Genomic DNA, 21428 nt, shown 5'->3' on the forward strand with positions numbered 1-21428 from the left:
ATCCTGTTGTGGGCAGGTACAGTATGTAGGAGGCCAGGGGACGTGATTTGGCTTTTAAAGACATTTTTCCCTTGGGGGGCGGAGCAGGACCTGTTCTACAAGTCCAGGTCACCTATAAGATGTGATCTCATGTCCCTCATTTACTATGTTGTGTGTCCTTAGCTGTCAGTCCAGTGTCTGTTCCTGGATGTGAGAGAGCTGGCAGAGCGCTTTCCTCAGGAAAGAGTAGATGCTACAGCACTGCTGAAAGATATTTCCTCCACTGAAAAGGGAATACACCACAGTAGTCTCTAGCTACAGTGCAGGAGCCAGTCATGGCGCTGCGCCCACGGGCTTCCTCCCAGCCTGGGAAACCTTCGTTCTTACAGAGCCCCAAGGTGGTCATGGCTCTGCGGCCCAGGGCCGTGTCCTCTCACTCGGGCTCCATGCTGGAGGATGAGCTAACCTGCTCTGTGTGCTGCGAGATCTATAGGGACCCTGTGGTGCTCAAGTGCACCCACAGCTTCTGCCGGGCCTGCCTGCAGCAGTTCTGGAACCAGAAGAAGGCGAGGCGCGAGTGTCCAGTGTGCCGCAGGAAGTGTTCCCTGACGGAGCCCACAGTGAGCCTGGCTCTGAAGAATGTGGCCGATACCTTCTTCAGGGAGCAGAGGAGCCAGGGCGAGGTGGGCGGGGGCCAGACAGAAGGGCGTCCCAGTGAAGTCTGAGGCAAAGTGCCACACACACGGGGAGGTGCTGAAGCTGTTCTGCCAGGACGATGCCGAGGTGCTCTGCTGTGTGTGTCACACGTCTAAGAGGCACCAGGGCCACTGTGTGATCCCACTGGAGGAGGGGGCCCAGGAGCTCAAGGTTAGAATGGCTTGTCTCATATCATTCAGTTTTTATGGAGTTGCAAATATTGTATTCTGTCAATCTTTTAATTTCAGTTTTTATTCAGATATACTACTTTATATTGACCATATTACCTTGAAAATGTATTCTTAATCCAGCTTGTTTTAGCACCAGTATAAAACTTGAAGCAGTACAGTCAGCAATCAAACATAACTATTGTGAAACATGATTGTTATTGATGTGCCACATTTCACAACAGTGACATTTCGAAAGGGAGCCAGAGCCATTGATACTGTATCTGCTAGTTGGATAAAAACACTTAAAAAAACTACACATTGTAAGGTGATATGTGAATGCTTCCTTACACAGTTACACCATATGCTAGTGCAAAGCACTGGCAGCAATGTTTCACCTAACCCTTACCTGGCGATACTTTTTAATTCTCGATTCAGAATAAACTATTGTAAACATCTGCAGTTGCAGACGGTACTCCAAAAACCATAGAATATGGTGTCACCCAAAAAAATATCACCAAAATATCCTGATTACGGTTAAACAGCAGCCTATGACCTCCGATGAGCTTTGGCTCTGCCGTTGACGTTCGTGTTTACCTGGCTAGATTTGCTTGAGCTAAACTTCCAGACGCTCTTACACACTTTACAGTGGTATCTCTAAAAACGTTCTCCCCCCCCTCCGCTCCCTCCCTCAGGAAGAAATGAAGAAAGAATTGATCCTCTGAAGAAGAGCCTCCGTGGCCTCTATGAAGCCAAGCAGGAGTGTGATGACACAACTGTGCACATCAAGGTATCAACAAACAGGGTGTCTGAAACCGTAGGACATCAGCAGATCACAACACAACACTGACTGATGTTTAGCTCACACACTGTTAGTCTGTAAACAGTTGGAGGAATGCCTTTGAAAAACAAACCCTTGAAAATATGGTCTTATAACTTGTGTACAGTATATCCTCATGTGGACAAAGCAGTCAATATGTTTTGTGCCTTGTATTTGAGCAAGCAGTAAAAGTGCCTGGTGTTTGACCAAGCAATTTCCCCTTGTGGGATATTAAAGTTATTTTAAATTGATTGAATTTATCACGGAAATCAGACATGTCTAGGTTGTAAGAGACTTTGTTGTCAATGGCTTGCCTACCAAAACAGTGTTTTGACAAATATCTGCACTTGTGTGTCTCTGTTCTAGAGTTATATATAAGATTGTATCTCTCCTATGACCCGTTTTCCCTGTTTGGCCAGAGCCAGACCCAGCAGACAGAGAATCACATCAGAGAGGCGTTTGAGCAGCTCAGGCAGTTCCTTCAGAATGAGGAGGAATCCAGGATAGCTATTCTACTGGAGGAAGATGAGCAGAAGAGACATCTGATGAGGAAGAAGACAGAGGGCATCACGGCAGACATCCTCACCCTCTCTCATGCCATCATCGCTATTGATAATGACATAGCCTCCAGTGATGCTCTTTTCCTCCAGGTAAGAAGAATAGGAACTTTTATAAACCAGCAGTATTAACAGTACAAACAATTACAAAACATGTGTCTTGTTCCATTTTCAGAACTACAGAAACACAAAGAAGAGGTAAGTGTTTTGACTTGAGTACCTAATACCCTTATAATGTAATGTACCAAACTCCAACTAGAACTAAGTGGCTGTTATATTGTTGTAGAGCTGTGATACCTCAGAAGGGTCCAGAGGAGATCTCCGGTGCTATGATCAACGTGGCGAAGCATGTCAGCTCCCTCAAGTACAAGGTCTGGGAGAAGATGGTGGGGCTGGTGGAGTACAGTATGTATAGCAAGACTACAGTAGTCTGTTTATGCTCCAGTCTTTGGCTTGTTGGGTGTCTAGCTAGCTATAACTGCATTAACTAACGTTCTAGTGAACTTCTACTAACTCGTATAGATGTACGCTAATTCATTTATTACTAGATCCACAACTTGTAAATATTTTCTAAAACTGTTTCCATCACTAAAGCCCTTTTCTCCATCTCCCAGCTCCTGTGACTCTGGATCCTAACACTGCCTACTCCTGGCTCTCTCTGAACAAGGACCTGACCAGTGTGACCAACAGTGGTCATGTGCAGGTGCTCCCAGACAACCCAGAGCGTTTTGACCACTTCGTGTTCGTCCTGGGCTCTGAGGGCTTCACCACCGGCTGCCACGCCTGGGAGGTAGAGGTGGGGGACAAGGACGACTGGATGCTGGGTGTGGTCAAGGAGTCCATTAACAGGAAGGGCCGGATCTCAGGCTGCCCTGAGGGTGGCTTGTGGATGATCTCCCACTGTGAGGGTGAGTATATGGCCGTGACCCGGCCACGCACCCCTCTCAAACTGACAGGGGAGCTGAAGAGGGTCAGGGTGCAGCTGGATTACGAGTCTGGGGAGGTGAACTTCTCCAACCCTGTTAATATGACGTCTATCTACACCTTCAATGATTTCTTCACTGAGAGGATGTTCCCCTTCTTCTGCCCTGGAGCCAACATCAACGGCAACAACCCCGGCCCGCTGAAGATCTGCCCGGTCAAAGTGGCTGTGTGGAACAGCGCCACCTGGTGATGAGGAGGGGTTCTGACGGCACCATTCAAAGAGAGTGGAAGCTGTACATCCAAGGCACATATCCAGCCTCAAGACACATAGGTAATGGCGTAGTGAAATGTTTGGCACGGTGTGTGTGGAAAACATTTTGTAAGATCTTTTAGAGATTTTTTTGATTGCCTCTTGACTTTATTGATAGAAGAAATGAGATCCTGATTATTACCGAAAGACTCCATTTGACATTGGCTTTTAGATCCTGATTATTACCGAAAGACTCCATTTGACATTGGCTTTTAGATCCTGATTATTACCGAAAGACTCCATTTGACATTGGCTTTTAGATCCTGATTATTACCGAAAGACTCCATTTGACATTGGCTTTTAGATCCTGATTATTACCGAAAGACTCCATTTGACATTGGCTTTTAGATCCTGATTATTACCGAAAGACTCCATTTGACATTGGCTTTTTTGCCATGTTATGGAATGTGTAGTAAAGTGTGAGATGAATGAAGATATTCAATACGACACAATGAATATTACAATTCCTGTTTAAAAAAGCCCCCAAAGTTTTTTTTCTTTTTTTCTCCCCCTTCTCAATTGAATAAACTTTGGGTGGGATACCACTTGATTTTACTCATGTTTATTTGATGCATATCTATAGAAGTTTTATAGAACGATTATAAAATATTGTGTTCAGAGTTCTCCAGTGTTCAGTACAACCCAGTGAGTTTACCAGGGCATGACTTTTCCCTCATCGTCCAGGAAGACTCCAGTCTGTTTCTCAGTAAGGGAGTCCATCACGCTCAGGAGTCCTTCCACACTCCCTGGAGCATCGATCGCCCCCTGGTGGTCATAGTAAACACATACATGGTCGGCCTCTGTGGCAGTAGTGGTATTAGACTTTTATTGGGCCATGACTAATCAAAGCCTTTCAAATTTTGTCTTGACCCCACCAGATAATCAAAACAGAATATCAGACCAAAGCCCAGTTGTAGGCTTATGCCACGACCCACTATTGGGTTCTGACTCCTGCTCCAGATGGACTACTGGGACAACGCTGCTCTAAGGTGCTTAAACATAGTTCATTACATCCTTTCCCACCCTGAGGTCAATGCACTCAATAGAAGCACCCTGCCAGTCAGACTCGCCCCTTCTCCGCCCTGCCAGTCAGACTCTCCACCCCTTCTCTGCCCTGCCAGTCAGACTCACCCCTTCTCCACCCTGCCAGTCAGACTCACCCCTTCTCCGCCCTGCCAGTCAGACTCACCCCTTCTCCACCCTGCCCACCCCTTCTCCGCCCTGCCAGTCAGACTCACCCCTTCTCCACCCTGCCAGTCCTCACCCCTTCTCCGCCCTGCCAGTCAGACTCGCCCCTTCTCCGCCCTGCCAGTCAGACTCGCCCCTTCTCCGCCCTGCCAGTCAGACTCTCCACCCTGCCCCTTCTCCACCCTGCCAGTCAGACTCGCCCCTTCTCCGCCCTGCCAGTCAGACTCACCCCTTCTCCGCCCTGCCAGTCAGACTCACCCCTCGCCCCAGTTCTCCGCCCATGTCAGTGCGGACCCAGCCCAGCTGCAGGACTCACCCCTTCTCCGTCCTGCCAAACAGGATCTCATCCTTCCTGAACTCTTCTGTAGCGCAGAGCGTCAGCATGTTTGCAGACCAGCCTGAGAGGAGAGGAGAGGAGAGGAAAGGAGGAGCAGGAAGGGAAGGAGGCTATTAAAGAGGAGAGGATACAGGACAATAGATTGGATGTAGAGCCATGACTACGGAATGAATGAAAAGGTCAAACTCATCAGACACATGACATGTATTCCATTCCAGCCATTACAAAGAGCCCGTCCGTCAATTTAAATTGACACCAGCCTCCACTGACATGGCTGGGCTAACCCGACAGGGAATATAATGTGATGTGAGAGGCTGTGTTATGACAGGCAGGGTAACAGAGGTCTGTTCACTTTGAGAGATGCCATAGGGAAGAAAGAACACATCTCCTTGACGGTTGCCATGGAGGCCACCATGCTGGAAATGCTGACCACAGCTGGCTTACTGCAGGACAATCCTGGTTTCCCACTGGCTGTGGCTGCTGACTGCAGATAGAGCAGAAACTCCTTATGAGGGTAACAGAGAAAACAAAAATGATGAATCATTCTTCAGTATTTTGCACCTTTTGTTTGCCGACATTAGGAAAAACAAATACATTTTGAATGTCCTCTAAAACGTCTTTGTATATGTGTTTTTCTGGCTCTCTGACCTTAACTTTAAGACGTCCATAGGGCCCATGATGTTGGTGTTGAATGCAGCCTGTTTTCCTCTTGTGGTCTGCATGGTGCTGTGAGTCAGCATCGACTTGTTCTTTACTAGCACGTTGAGCCCAGCCTTCCCCACCAGACTACTGGCTGACTCCTTAATGCTGCAGGGGTCTGTGGCGTCTGACAGACATAGAGGAGAAAAAGTCTGTCAGTCAACCGCTAGACTAAACCCAGATCTGTTTGTGCTGTCTCGCCATCCCTAACTGTAATTGTCCTGAAAGCACAAACAGATCTGGGGCTAGTCAACCCCAGTATCCAGTCTAACATCCCAGCTGGCCAGCTCAGAGTAACCTGGCACTCTGCCATGTGATTCATACAGTACAGGCTATACAAGTGCATTCTGTGACTGGTGAGATTGACAACAGTGCCATTAATAGGCTCAATAATCCTAGTGCTAGAGCGTGAAGAAACAGAAGAATGGAACAGAGCGAGTACTCACCAAGACGGACGACAGTGATGACATTGGGGTGCTTCTTTGCCAGGTCTCGCAGACCCTTAAACACAAAGGACACATTGTTGGTTAGACACAGAAAATACATCTCCAGGAAGGCATTATTTTCTATCTTTGCTCAGTAGAGTTTTCCTTATTCAGTGGAGTTTGCCTTCAAGCAGAGCCATGTATTTAGAGAGTTGGGCCATTGAGGTTTGTGCATTATTATGCATTTACATGACACTATTTCAACATTCTAAGGCAGCCATGTGAGCGCCCTATTAACAAAATATGGGGAATATTTAATAATCACCATACACTGCCCTATCCCATCTGGACAAGAGGAATACCTACCTAAGAATGCTGTTCATTGTCTATAGCTCAGCCTTCAATACCATAGTTCCCTCCAAGCTCATCATTAAGCTTGGGGCCCTGGTCTGAACCCCACCCTGTGCAACTGGGTCCTGGACTTCCTGACGGGCCGCCCCCAGGTGGGGAAGTTAGGAAATCTTCACTTCACTGATCTTCAACACAGGGGTCCCACAAGGGTGCGTGGTCAGCTCCCTCCTGTACTCCCTGTTCACCCATTAGTGCGTGGACAATCACACCTCCAACTCAATCAAGTTTGCAGACCACACAACAGTAGAAGATCTGATTACCAACATGGAGGTGAGGGCCCTGGCAGAGTGGTGTCGGGAAAATAATCTCTCCCTCAACGTCAACAAAACGAAGGAGCTGATCGTGGACTTCAGGAAACAGCAGAGGGAGCACACCCCTATCCACATCGATGGGATCGCAGTGGAGAAGGTGGAAAGCTTCAAGATCCTCGCCATACACATCACTGACAATCTGAAATGGTCCACCCACACAGACAGTGTGGTGAAGAAAGTGCAACAGAACCTCTTTAACCTCAGGAGGCTGAAGAAATTAATCTTGGCCCCTAAGACCCTCAAACTTTTAAAGATTCATAATTATCTGGCTGTATCACCGCCTGGTATGGCAAAAAGATCACCAAGGACAGCAACCAGGGCTCTCCAGAGGGTGGCCTGTTCTGCCCTAACACATCACTGGGGGCACACTGCCTGCCCTCAAGGACACCTGACAGCACCTACAGTTCTCAACCCTGCACCTTAGAGGCTGCAGACTATATACATAGACATGGAATCACTGGCCACTTTAATAATGTTTACTTACTGCTTTACTTATCTCATATATATATAGACATGGAATCACTGTATTTATTCTACTGTATTTTAGTCAATGTTTCACAAAATAAGCCATGGTACATTGGATTGAATATGTTTCAATTTACAAAACTTGTACTGTCACCTTGAGATTTAAGACCAGTAGAGCTAGTGCTCATCCTGATATTTATATTTTTCTTAATTAGATTATTTTACTTTTAGATTTGTGTGTATTGTTGTGAATTGTTAGATATTACTGCACTGTTGGAGCTAGAAACACAAGCATTTTGCTACACCCGCAATAACATCTGCTAAATATACTGTGTGTATGTGACCAATAGCCTTATTTAAATCAAATCAAATGTTATGTAACTGAATGTCTAGAATTAAAACAAAATACAACATTCTAAAAGTTGACCCAACTCTCTAAATACATGGCTCTGCCCTCAGGAACAACATGGAATAATCTCCTCTCTCTGCTCCAGCAGCAGCAGCTCTGCTCTCACCTCAGCTCTGAGCCCGTCTAGGTCTCGGCAGCAGGCTAATAACTGGCGGACCGGCCAGGGAGACTCCACCATCTGTTAACCATCTCCAAACCCAGGCCTCGGTTGGCCCCCGTGATCAGGACGCTGCATGCTTCAGCTGCCATTTCTTCTCGTTTCAGTCTCTACCTCGACCTGGAGTGTGTGACTGTTCGGCCTTCTCACCCCATTTATAACGTCAATTATTGTCATTGAGTGTTTATTCTGTAGCCTCACCACACCCAGTCCACATTAGATTGTGTATATGAGGTAGTATGTTGAGTTGTGTGTGTGTGCGTGTGTGTGCCATGGGCAGAAGGGGTTGTGTATGGGAAATTAAGGATGTTAATACCATACCTGATGGTTGCAAATGAAATAGAACCAGCTGGGCAATAGACATTGAATCAACATTCTTTCCCAGTGGGATTTCAATGAAATGTAAACTGTGATGAGGGCTAAGCCAACAGTAGGCATGGGGACGCAGCCTGGACTGCAGCTAAAAGCTGTGTGTCCATCGAACAATAGAATGAGGTAATGTAAACAACTCAGCTTTGGGAGCAGAAGGTGGATCAGATTCAGGGAGCTGATGAGAGGACGCTTCCCACGGACAAACCATCTCCTGAGTGGCGCAGCGGTCTAAGGTACTGCATCTCAGTGCTAGAGGCGTTGCTACAGACCCTGGTTTGATCCAGGGCTGTATCACAACCGGCAGTGATCGGGAGTCCCAAAGGGCAGCGCACAATTGGCCCAGCGTCGTCCGGGTTAAGGGAGGGTTTGGCCCAGCGTCGTCCGGGTTAAGGGAGGGTTTGGCCCAGCGTCGTCCGGGTTAGGGGAGGTTTGGCCCAGCGTCGTCCGGGTTAAAGGGTTTGGCCATCACCTTAGGGGAGGGTTTGGCCCAGCGTCGTCCGGGTTAGGGAGGGTTTGGCACTGCATCTCAGTTAGGGGTGGGTTACCCAGCGACCCGGGTTAGGGAGGGTTTGGCCAGCGCTGGGTTAGGGAGGGTTTGGCCCAGCGTGATCCGGGTTAGGGAGGGTCCCAAAGCGGCCGGGTTAGAGGAGGGTTTAGCCCAGCGTCGTCCGGGTTAGAGGAGGGTTTGGCCCAGCGTCGTCCGGGTTAGGGGAGGGTTTAGCCCAGCGTCGTCCGGGTTAGAGGAGGGTTTGGCCGGGGTAGGCTGTCATTGTAAATAAGAATGTGTTCTTAACTGACTTGCCTAGTTAAGAAAAGGTTAAATAAAAAGTGCAAAGCACTTGGGCCAGCAGTGTGGTTCTTAGAGGGAGGTGAACGACTCATGATGACGCTGCTCATGGGAGGTGATATGGCTGATTTCCCTCTCAGTGACATCCTTAATCATCCTACTACTGCCACACACACAATGACAGGGATTTATTGTGTTAGAGGGTAGTGTGTGTTTCCTTGCAGGAGTAATCTAATCTATTGAGTCATTAATAACAACTGTATATTTGTTTGTGAGTGTGTGAGTAGGTTAGAGTATAATAGTAAAGGCAGTGGGTTTCTGTGAGAGTAGGACAATGTGAACCAGTGTGATTAATGGAAAGTGAAGGAACCCTAATACATATAATGGTGGTCTATTTAAGCAATAAGGCCCGAGGAGGTGTGGTATATGGCCAATATAATATGGCTAAGGGCTGTTCTTAAGGACGACGAAAAGCGGAGTGCCTGGACACAGTCCTTAGCCATGGCATATTGGCCATATACCACAAACCTCCGAGGTGCCTTATTGCTATTATAAACTGGTTACCAACGTAATTAGAGCAGTAAAAATAAATGTTTTGTCATATCCATGCTATACGGTCTATATGGCTGTCAGCCAATCAGCATTCAGGGCCCGAGCCACCCTGTTTATAATTATATACAGTGGGGAGAACATGTATTTGATACACTGACGATTTTGCAGGTTTTCCCTACTTCAAATGTAAAGGCTGTATTTTTTTATCACAGATACACTTCAACTGTAAGAGATGGAATCTAAAAAAAAAGGAAAATCACATTGTATGATTTTTATAATTCATTTGCATTTTATTGCATGACCATACAAACATTTGATCACCTATCAAACAGTAAACAAGATCACTGGCTCCAATACAAACCTGATAGTTTTTCTTTAAGAAGCCCTCCTGTTCTCCACTCATTACCTGTATTAACTGCACCTGTTTGAACTATGATACCTGTATAAAAGACACCTGTCGACACAAATCAAACAGACTCCAACCTCTCCACAATGGCCAAGACCAGAGAGCTGTGTAAGGACATCAGGGATAAAACATTGAGACCTGCACAAGGCTGGGATGGGCTACAGGACAATAGGCAAGCAGCTTGGTGAGAAGGCAAGAACTGTGGCACCAATTATTAAAAATGGAAGTCAATCACCCCATCTGGGGCAATGCAAGATCTCACTGGCACCATCAAACATGATCATGAGGAAGGTGAGGGATCAGCCCAGAACTTCACGGCAGGACCTGGTCAATGACCTGAAGAGAGCTGGGACCACAGTCTCAAATAAAACCATATAACACACTACCCATCATGGATTAAAAGATCCTGCAGCACCAATACCCCCATATGATCACAGCCAGCGCATGTCCAGGTCCGAACTGAAGTTTGCACAATGACTATCTGGATGATCTAGAAGCAGGAATGGGAGAACATGATCTGATGAGACAAATACAAACATATGATCTCAACTCCACTCGCCGTGTTTGGAGGAAGAAGAAGGATGAGCACAACCCAAACATATGAACACCATCCCAACCGTGGAGCATGGAGGTGGAAACATTATTCTTATGATCAATGCTTTTCTGCAAACTGGGGACAGGATACACTGGCACCAATACAAAGGATTGATGGGGCCATGCAAGCCATAGATCTTGGCCAACAACCTCCTTCCACCAATAAAACATTGAAGATGAGTTGTGGCTGGATCTTCCAGCATGACAATGACCCAAACATACAGCCAAACATATGGGTCCGTCAGCAAGCATCTCAAGGTCCTGGAGTGGCCAAGCCAGTCTCCAGACCTGAAACATATGATCAGAACATTTTTGGAGGGAGATGAAAGTCCGTACCAATACAAACATATGATCAGCCCCATAACCTGGGGAAGGATCTGGAGAAGGTCTGTATGGAGGACAGCAGGCCAAAATCCCTGCTGCAGTGTGTGCAAACACTGGTCAAGAACTACAAACATATGATCACTGTAACTGGGTGCAAACAAGATACACTGGCACCTATTCCAAATATTAAGTTCAAGCCATAACTGATGTATCAAATACTTATGTCATGCAATAAAATGCAAATTAATTACAAAAAGCCTACAATGTGATTTTCTGGATTTTTGTTTTAGATTCCGTCTGATCACAGTTGAAGTGTACATAACTGATAAAAGATACAGACCAATACAAACTTTGTAAGCAGGAAAACCTGCAAAATCGATACAGTGTATCAAATAAACTATGTTCTCCCCACTGTATATGTTCTGATATGTTTATAAAACTGTGATCACAGAAGTTCAGGGTTACAGGACGGTTCAAATGTAAAGGCAATGTTCCCAATTAAACAGAGACTGCATTCAGACCATTAGGGGATTCATAAGGCTAGGAAAACACCTCTATTGATATGCATAGCCTTCAGAGCAGACTGGCACCAATACAAACATATGATCACAGCAAGCCATAACTGGGGGAACAAGATACACTGGCACCAATACAAACATATGATCACAGCAAGCCATAACTGGGGGAACAAGATACACTGGCACCAATACAAACATATGATCACAGCAAGCCATAACTGGGGGAACAAGATACACTGGCACCAATACAAACATATGATCACAGCAAGCCATAACTGGGGGAACAAGATACACTGGCACCAATACAAACATATGATCACAGCAAGCCATAACTGGGGGAAACAAGATACACTGGCACCAATACAAACATATGATCACAGCAAGCCATAACTGGGGGAACAAGATACACTGGCACCAATACAAACATATGATCACAGCAAGCCATAACTGGGGGAACAAGATACACTGGCACCAATACAAACATATGATCACAGCAAGCAATAACTGGGGGAACAAGATACACTGGCACCAATACAAACATATGATCACAGCAAGCCATAACTGTGGGAACAAGATGGCAGGGCAGCCAAGCCTGGCTACAGTGTGAGAGTATAATGAAAGCTTTGAAAATGAATTGGAAATCAAACTGAGCCATTGAAAGAGTAGATGTATAGCAACTTTAATATATACATATTTCCATATCTGTTGAAACAGCACTGAATGAGGGCACTGTAGTGCATGGATGCTGAGCAGCATTCTCACCACATGGTGGCGCCACCATCTCTGAAAACCTCTGCTGAGTTTCAGACAAAGATTCGCATGGCTTTCAAGATCTTGGTCTCCACATGCATGACTCTCCAACATGCATGACAATAATAGAATAGCGAGCTGGTTGAGGAGATGTGGGGAAGGGTAAACACTAACTAAATAACTAACTAACTTAACAGAGACACAAAAACTGGCCTTGGCCATTTGGAACTATCCATAAAGTTACATGAATCAGTAAACTGGGTCACTCCTTCAAAGCTTTTCCCTTTCTTTCTGAAGACAGTAAATGGTGTTATAGATCATCCAGCATTAGTGTCTGCCTGCTAGCTCTCTAATTGTGGAAATTGACAGGTGATCACTGCTCTTTGGCTTCCTCTGCTGCTGGTGAGCTAAAAGATGAATGTGGGAACTGACGGAGAGTTAAAGTAACAGTAGGATCAGATAAAAAGGTACAGAACATATTCATGAAACCCCAGATCAGCATACTGTTGGCTCAGCTGCAATCACCTCGACACACACAACCACATAGAGACAGAAAAATAACAGTCATTTGGAAATGTGTTCCTTTGGCTGTCCAGATATAAATGTCAGTGTCTGGCTCATAACATACATACAGTACATGCACATACATAAATACAAATACAAGGTCATTGAATGCACTTCTGTGTCCCCAGCTCTCCACTTCAAAAATGAAACGGTGCATAAATGAAACAAACCAGTTTGTAGAAAAGGTCCATGCATTTGAGAGTTTCCGAATACAAAACAAGTGACAGCTGTGACTGTCTGTTCAGAGTAGATGTGGAACATGTGTCCTTCCCGATAGAATATCCCCCTCTCTCTTTCTCTGTTTCTCTCCCTCTTTCTCTCCCTCGCTCTCTCTCTGTCTCTCTCTCTCATTTCTTTCTCCACTCACACTCTGCTGCTTAGTTCTGTTGTCTATGCTCATAAATGGGTGCTGTTCTGTGTGTCGAACCTGTGGCCCTCGGAGCGGCTGTTGCTGACCTTCCTAGTGCCCCCCTGGTTAGGCAACAGAGACAGAGGGTCTGGTCTGATCAAGTACCTGGACATGGGACACACACACCAAGACACACTTAGATGAATAATACATTTAACAAATGCTTATACGTTCTTATAACAAGTTATAAACCATTATACCTGCAGGCTTTTGTTATGAAGATTTACCCACTTAACTTTAGTGATTTCTTCCTGAGTGAATGTGCAAGATTTAATTTAAGTTGGACCAGTATATTGAGTGAAATTGTGTGAAATTGCCTTCTGATGATGTGTGATTTGACTGAGCCATCAGGATATTGTGTACTCACACCACATCGTGCAGCTCCAGCCTGGTGTCAGGAGAGGGGTTGATGAGGATGTAAGACAACCTGTTGCCCTGGTCCGTCATCCCATCTGACACAGGAAGTACACACCACAAGACAGGAAATAAACATGACATGTCACAGGAACTCAAATGATACCAATTAAGTTGTTCCTTAGTAATGTTGACAACAAAAAAATAGTGGAGGAAAACACAAAGCTATGAACAAACAGTTATTTTCCATTAGGCAGACACAGTGCAGTGCTACATGACCACACATCCACCCCTCAGAACATATCTAACAGTACTCACTGAATCCTGTGGCTGAGAGGCCCAGGTGTTTCATGCGTGTGCGGACCAGAGAGTTGAGCTCCTGTCTCTCAGAGCGTCTGAACAGGGTCAGTCTCTGCTGGCTGATCCTCTCTGCAGCGCTTCCTGTGGCCCCCTTCGACCCACTGGGCCCCCGACCCCCCTTCCTGCTTAGCCTTCTGGCCCACTGCATGCTCTTCCGCCGGAGGAGGGGGTGGTCCGAGGAGTGGGAGGAAGAGGAGGGGGGCTCGGAAGAGGTGGAGTTGCGGTGGGGACCCCTCCGGGACAGCAGGGGCTCTCTGGGCTCTCTGGTGTCCTCGTAGTCCTCCACTGTGATGGACACCTGGGACTGAGAGAGAGACACACACACACAGCTCAGACCAATATCAAGCAGCAGCTGTTTCTATTGTGAGTTGTTATTGAGTGAGTTGAGTTTTTATTCTGGGTGTTGATGTTTTATCACTAAAACATCATGATGATGTACAGCTTGGTGTCATTGACTCCTGTAAATGATGATCTGTCCAGACAGGTACCTCAGAGACTGGTAACTTTTGGGCTTCAGTGCGGTAGATGCCGATGGGGATGTCACCAGTGGAGGAGCACAGTTTCTGGTAGAGTCGACCATAGGTGCGGATCCACAGGTCCTCCTCAGTGATCTTCATCTATGAGACCCCAAACACCCCACCTTCATCATCCTCAGTTCCAGGCAGCTACATTAATACCCCTTCAACCTCAGTACCAGGCAGCTACACTAATGTCCCTTCAACCTCAGTACCAGGCAGCTACACTAATGTCCCTTCAACCTCAGTACCAGGCATCTACACTAATATCCCTTCAACCTCAGTACCAAGCAGCTACACTAATGTTCCTTCAACCTCAGTACCAGGAAGCTACACTAATGTCCCTTCAACCTCAGTACCAAGCATCTACACTAATGTCCCTTCAACCTCAGTACCAGGAAGCTACACTAATGTCCCTTCAACCTCAGTACCAGGAAGCTACACTAATGTCCCTTCAACCTCAGTACCAAGCATCGACACTAATGTCCCTTCAACCTCAGTACCAGGCATCTACACTAATGTTCCTTCAACCTCAGTACCAGGCAGCTACACTAATGTCCCTTCAACCTCAGTACCAGGCATCTACACTAATGTTCCTTCAACCTCAGTACCAGGCAGCTACACTAATGTCCCTTCAACCTCAGTACCAGGCAGCTACACTAATGTCCCTTCAACCTCAGTACCAGGCATCTACACTAATGTTCCTTCAACCTCAGTACCAGGCAGCTACACTAATGTCCCTTCAACCTCAGTACCAGGCATCTACACTAATGTTCCTTCAACCTCAGTACCAGGCAGCTACACTAATGTCCCTTCAACCTCAGTACCAGGCATCTACACTAATGTCCCTTCAACCTCAGTACCAGGCATCTACACTAATGTTCCTTCAACCTCAGTACCAGGCAGCTACACTAATGTTCCTTCAACCTCAGTACCAGGCAGCTACACTAATGTTCCTTCAACCTCAGTACCAGGCGTCTACACTAATGTTCCTTCAACCTCAGTACCAGGCATCTACACTAATGTTCCTTCAACCTCAGTACCAGGCAGCTACACTAATGTTCCTTCAACCTCAGTACCAGGCAGCTACACTAATGTCCCTTCAACCTCAGTACCAGGCATCTACACTAATGTTCCTTCAACCTCAGTACCAGGCAGCTACACTAATGACCCTTCAACCTCAGTACCAGGCATCTACACTAATGTTCCTTCAACCTCAGTACCAGGCAGCTACACTAATGTCCCTTCAACCTCAGTACCAGGCAGCTACACTAATGTTCCTTCAACCTCAGTACCAGGCATCTACACTAATGTCCCTTCAACCTCAGTACCAGGCATCTACACTAATGTTCCTTCAACCTCAGTACCAGGCAGCTACACTAATGTTCCTTCAACCTCAGTACCAGGCAGCTACACTAATGTCCATTCAACCTCAGTACCAGGCAGCGACACTAATGTCCCTTCAACCTCAGTACCAAGCAGCTACACTAATGTTCCTTCAACCTCAGTACCAGGCATCTACACTAATGTCCCTTCAACCTCAGTACCAAGCAGCTACACTAATGTTCCTTCAACCTCAGTACCAGGCAGCTACACTAATGTCCCTTCAACCTCAGTACCAAGCAGCTACACTAATGTTCCTTCAACCTCAGTACCAGGCAGCTACACTAATGTCCCTTCAACCTCAGTACCAGGCATCTACACTAATGTCCCTTCAACCTCAGTACCAAGCATCTACACTAATGTTCCTTCAACCTCAGTACCAAGCATCTACACTAATGTCCCTTCAACCTCAGTACCAGGCAGCTACACTAATGTCCCTTCAACCTCAGTACCAAGCAGCTACACTAATGTTCCTTCAACCTCAGTACCAGGCAGCTACACTAATGTTCCTTCAACCTCAGTACCAGGCAGCTACACTAATGTCCCTTCAACCTCAGTACCAGGCATCTACACTAATGTCCCTTCAACCTCAGTACCAGGCATCTACACTAATGTCCCTTCAACCTCAGTACCAGGCAGCTACACTAATGTCCCTTCAACCTCAGTACCAGGCAGCTACACTAATGTTCCTTCAACCTCAGTACCAGGCAGCTACACTAATGTCCCTTCAACCTCAGTACCAGGCATCTACACTAATGTCCCTTCAACCTCAGTACCAGGCATCTACACTAATATCCCTTCAACCTCAGTACCAGGCAGCTACACTAATGTCCCTTCAACCTCAGTACCAGGCAGCTACACTAATGTTCCTTCAACCTCAGTACCAAGCAGCTACACTAATGTCCCTTCAACCTCAGTACCAGGCAGCTACACTAATGTTCCTTCAACCTCAGTACCAGGCAGCTACACTAATGTCCCTTCAACCTCAGTACCAGGCATCTACACTAATGTTCCTTCAACCTCAGTACCAGGCAGCTACACTAATGTCCCTTCAACCTCAGTACCAGGCAGCTACACTAATGTTCCTTCAACCTCAGTACCAGGCAGCTACACTAATGTCCCTTCAACCTCAGTACCAGGCAGCTACACTAATGTTCCTTCAACCTCAGTACCAGGCAGCTACACTAATGTTCCTTCAACCTCAGTACCAAGCAGCTACACTAATGTTCCTTCAACCTCAGTACCAGGCAGCTACACTAATGTCCCTTCAACCTCAGTACCAGGCAGCTACACTAATGTTCCTTCAACCTCAGTACCAGGCATCTACACTAATGTCCCTTCAACCTCAGTACCAGGCAGCTACACTAATGTCCCTTCAACCTCAGTACCAGGCAGCTACACTAATGTCCCTTCAACCTCAGTACCAGGCAGCTACACTAATGTTCCTTCAACCTCAGTACCAGGCAGCTACACTAATGTTCCTTCAACCTCAGTACCAGGCAGCTACACTAATGTTCCTTCAACCTCAGTACCAGGCAGCTACACTAATGTCCCTTCAACCTCAGTACCAGGCAGCTACACTAATGTTCCTTCAACCTCAGTACCAGGCAGCCACACTAATGTCCCTTCAACCTCAGTACCAGGCATCTACACTAATGTCCCTTCAACCTCAGTACCAGGCAGCCACACTAATGTCCCTTCAACCTCAGTACCAGGCAGCCACACTAATGTTCCTTCAACCTCAGTACCAGGCAGCCACACTAATGTTCCTTCAACCTCAGTACCAGGCATCTACACTAATGTCCCTTCAACCTCAGTACCAGGCAGCTACACTAATGTCCCTTCAACCTCAGTACCAGGCAGCTACACTAATGTTCCTTCAACCTCAGTACCAGGCAGCTACACTAATGTCCCTTCAACCTCAGTACCAGGCATCTACACTAATGTCCCTTCAACCTCAGTACCAAGCATCTACACTAATGTTCCTTCAACCTCAGTACCAGGCATCTACACTAATGTCCCTTCAACCTCAGTACCAGGCAGCTACACTAATGTCCCTTCAACCTCAGTACCAAGCAGCTACACTAATGTTCCTTCAACCTCAGTACCAGGCAGCTACACTAATGTCCCTTCAACCTCAGTACCAGGCATCTACACTAATGTCCCTTCAACCTCAGTACCAGGCATCTACACTAATGTCCCTTCAACCTCAGTACCAGGCATCTACACTAATGTCCCTTCAACCTCAGTACCAGGCATCTACACTAATGTCCCTTCAACCTCAGTACCAGGCAGCTACACTAATGTTCCTTCAACCTCAGTACCAGGCAGCTACACTAATGTCCCTTCAACCTCAGTACCAGGCATCTACACTAATGTCCCTTCAACCTCAGTACCAGGCATCTACACTAATGTCCCTTCAACCTCAGTACCAAGCAGCTACACCAATGTTCCTTCAACCTCAGTACCAAGCAGCTACACTAATGTCCCTTCAACCTCAGTACCAGGCATCTACACTAATGTCCCTTCAACCTCAGTACCAGGCATCTACACTAATGTCCCTTCAACCTCAGTACCAGGCATCTACACTAATGTCCCTTCAACCTCAGTACCAGGCAGCTACACTAATGTCCCTTCAACCTCAGTACCAGGCATCTACACTAATGTCCCTTCAACCTCAGTACCAGGCATCTACACTAATGTCCCTTCAACCCCAGTACCAGGCATCTACACTAATATCCATTCAACCTCAGTACCAGGCAGCTACACTAATGTCCCTTCAACCTCAGTACCAGGCAGCTACACTAATGTTCCTTCAACCTCAGTACCAAGCAGCTACACTAATGTCCCTTCAACCTCAGTACCAAGCAGCTACACTAAAGTTCCTTCAACCTCAGTACCAGGCAGCTACACTAATGTTCCTTCAACCTCAGTACCAGGCATCTACACTAATGTTCCTTCAACCTCAGTACCAGGCAGCTACACTAATGTTCCTTCAACCTCAGTACCAGGCAGCTACACTAATGTCCCTTCAACCTCAGTACCAGGCAGCTACACTAATGTCCCTTCAACCTCAGTACCAGGCAGCTACACTAATGTTCCTTCAACCTCAGTACCAGGCAGCTACACTAATGTTCCTTCAACCTCAGTACCAGGCAGCTACACTAATGTTCCTTCAACCTCAGTACCAGGCAGCTACACTAATGTTCCTTCAACCTCAGTACCAGGCAGCTACACTAATGTTCCTTCAACCTCAGTACCAGGCATCTACACTAATGTTCCTTCAACCTCAGTACCAGGCAGCTACACTAATGTTCCTTCAACCTCAGTACCAGGCAGCTACACTAATGTCCCTTCAACCTCAGTACCAGGCAGCTACACTAATGTTCCTTCAACCTCAGTACCAAGCAGCTACACTAATGTCCCTTCAACCTCAGTACCAGGCATCTACACTAATGTCCCTTCAACCTCAGTACCAGGCATCTACACTAATGTCCCTTCAACCTCAGTACCAGGCATCTACACTAATGTCCCTTCAACCTCAGTACCAGGCATCTACACTAATATCCCTTCAACCTCAGTACCAGGCATCTACACTAATGTCCCTTCAACCTCAGTACCAGGCATCTACACTAATGTCCCTTCAACCTCAGTACCAGGCATCTACACTAATGTCCCTTCAACCTCAGTACCAGGCAGCTACACTAATGTTCCTTCAACCTCAGTACCAGGCAGCTACACTAATGACCCTTCAAGCTTAGTAAAATCTAAGCAGGGCTGTATACTATACAGTATATTGTTGATCATCACATTTCATGGCTTTCTGATTATAACTATTGAGGACATGAGCAGATGAGTTACTCACAGCACAGAGGAAGCCTGAGCCAGGCATGGAGTCTAGTCCCAGCAACAGTCTGGTGATGGAAATCATGTAGTCCTTCACAAAGGACTGTTGGGAACACACAACAAACAACAGAGGGTCATTGAGTAATAAAGGGGCAATACAAATACAAATATATATAAATATTGTAGACTGAGTTTTGAAATATTGCTGTCCTGGGGTGAGAGTTTAGACTAACCTGATACAGTAGAGTATCCAGCATGCTGACACTGAACACCTTGCCAGCAGCGAAGGGTAGACGAAACATGAAGACCAGGTTGGAGCCCATCTCTCTCTCTTTCTATCAGATCACCATACACAGGAATAAGAAAACAGGGAGAGAGATAGGGAGAAAGACAGGGAGAGAGAAAGACCGGGAGAGAGAAAGACAGGGAGAGAGAAAGACCGGGAGAGAGAATGACAGGGAGAGAGATAGACAGGGAGAGAGATAGGGAGAGAGAAAGACCGGGAGAGAGATAGGGAGAGAGAAAGACCGGGAGAGAGAAAGACCGGGAGAGAGAAAGACAGGGAGAGAGATAGGGAGAGAGAAAGACCGGGAGAGAGATAGGGAGAGAGAAAGACAGGGAGAGAGAAAGACCGGGAGAGAGAAAGACAGGGAGAGAGATAGGGAGAGAGAAAGACCGGGAGAGAGATAGGGAGAGAGAAAGACAGGGAGAGAGAAAGACAGGGAGAGAGATAGGGAGAGAGAAAGACCGGGAGAGAGATAGGGAGAGAGAAAGACAGGGAGAGAGAAAGACCGGGAGAGAGAAAGACAGGGAGAGAGATAGGGAGAGAGAAAGACAGGGAGAGAGAAAGACAGGGAGAGAGATAGGGAGAGAGAAAGACAGGGAGAGAGATAGGGAGAGAGAAAGACAGGGAGAGAGAAAGACCGGGAGAGAGAAAGACAGAGAGAGAGATAGACAGGGAGAGAGATAGGGAGAGAGAAAGACCGGGAGAGAGATAGGGAGAGAGAAAGACAGGGAGAGAGAAAGACCGGGAGAGAGAAAGACAGGGAGAGAGATAGGGAGAGAGAAAGACCGGGAGAGAGATAGGGAGAGAGAAAGACAGGGAGAGAGAAAGACCGGGAGAGAGAAAGACAGGGAGAGAGATAGACAGGGAGAGAGATAGGGAGAGAGAAAGACCGGGAGAGAGATAGGGAGAGAGAAAGACAGGGAGAGAGATAGGGAGAGAGAAAGACAGGGAGAGAGAAAGACCGGGAGAGAGAAAGACAGGGAGAGAGATAGGGAGAGAGAAAGACCGGGAGAGAGATAGGGAGAGAGAAATTCAGGGAGAGAGAAAGACCGGGAGAGAGAAAGACAGGGAGAGAGATAGACAGGGAGAGAGATAGGGAGAGAGAAAGACCGGGAGAGAGATAGGGAGAGAGAAAGACAGGGAGAGAGAAAGACCGGGAGAGAGAAAGACAGGGAGAGAGATAGGGAGAGAGAAAGACAGGGAGAGAGATAGGGAGAGAGAAAGACCGGGAGAGAGAAAGACAGGGAGAGAGAGATAGGGAGAGAGAAAGACAGGGAGAGAGATAGGGAGAGAGAAAGACAGGGAGAGAGATAGGGAGAGAGAAAGACCGGGAGAGAGAAAGACAGGGAGAGAGATAGGGAGAGAGAAAGACAGGGAGAGAGATAGGGAGAGAGAAAGACAGGGAGAGAGATAGGGAGAGAGAAAGACCGGGAGAGAGAAAGACAGGGAGAGAGATAGGGAGAGAGAAAGACAGGGAGAGAGAAAGACAGGGAGAGAGAAAGACAGGGAGAGAGAAAGACAGGGAGAGAGAAAGACAGGGAGAGAGAAAGACA

The 21428-nt window shown here is 46.8% G+C and overlaps 3 pseudogenes across 1 annotated transcript in view; 1 reads left to right on the plus strand and 2 right to left on the minus strand.

The window, feature by feature from the left end:
• The first annotated feature begins 108 nt into the window (after positions 1–108).
• On the plus strand, positions 109–4008 carry LOC118384732 (E3 ubiquitin-protein ligase TRIM35-like; annotated as a pseudogene).
• On the minus strand, positions 3918–8117 carry LOC118384735 (uncharacterized; annotated as a pseudogene).
• Positions 8118–12071: 3954 nt separating this feature from the next.
• The window catches only part of LOC118374468 (potassium channel subfamily T member 2-like), a 104871-nt pseudogene continuing 95514 nt past the window's right edge, over positions 12072–21428 (minus strand). Inside the window, exons 25-30 of the transcript XR_008088832.1 lie at positions 19823–19924; positions 19609–19692; positions 14334–14462; positions 13804–14149; positions 13499–13583; positions 12072–13236 (exon numbers count right to left, since the gene is read on the minus strand). The product of XR_008088832.1 is annotated as a potassium channel subfamily T member 2-like (transcript). The remainder of the gene's footprint in view (positions 13237–13498; positions 13584–13803; positions 14150–14333; positions 14463–19608; positions 19693–19822; positions 19925–21428) is intronic.

This window comes from Oncorhynchus keta, chromosome 32, assembly GCF_023373465.1.
Source record: "Oncorhynchus keta strain PuntledgeMale-10-30-2019 chromosome 32, Oket_V2, whole genome shotgun sequence".
Taxonomy (NCBI): domain Eukaryota; kingdom Metazoa; phylum Chordata; class Actinopteri; order Salmoniformes; family Salmonidae; genus Oncorhynchus; species Oncorhynchus keta.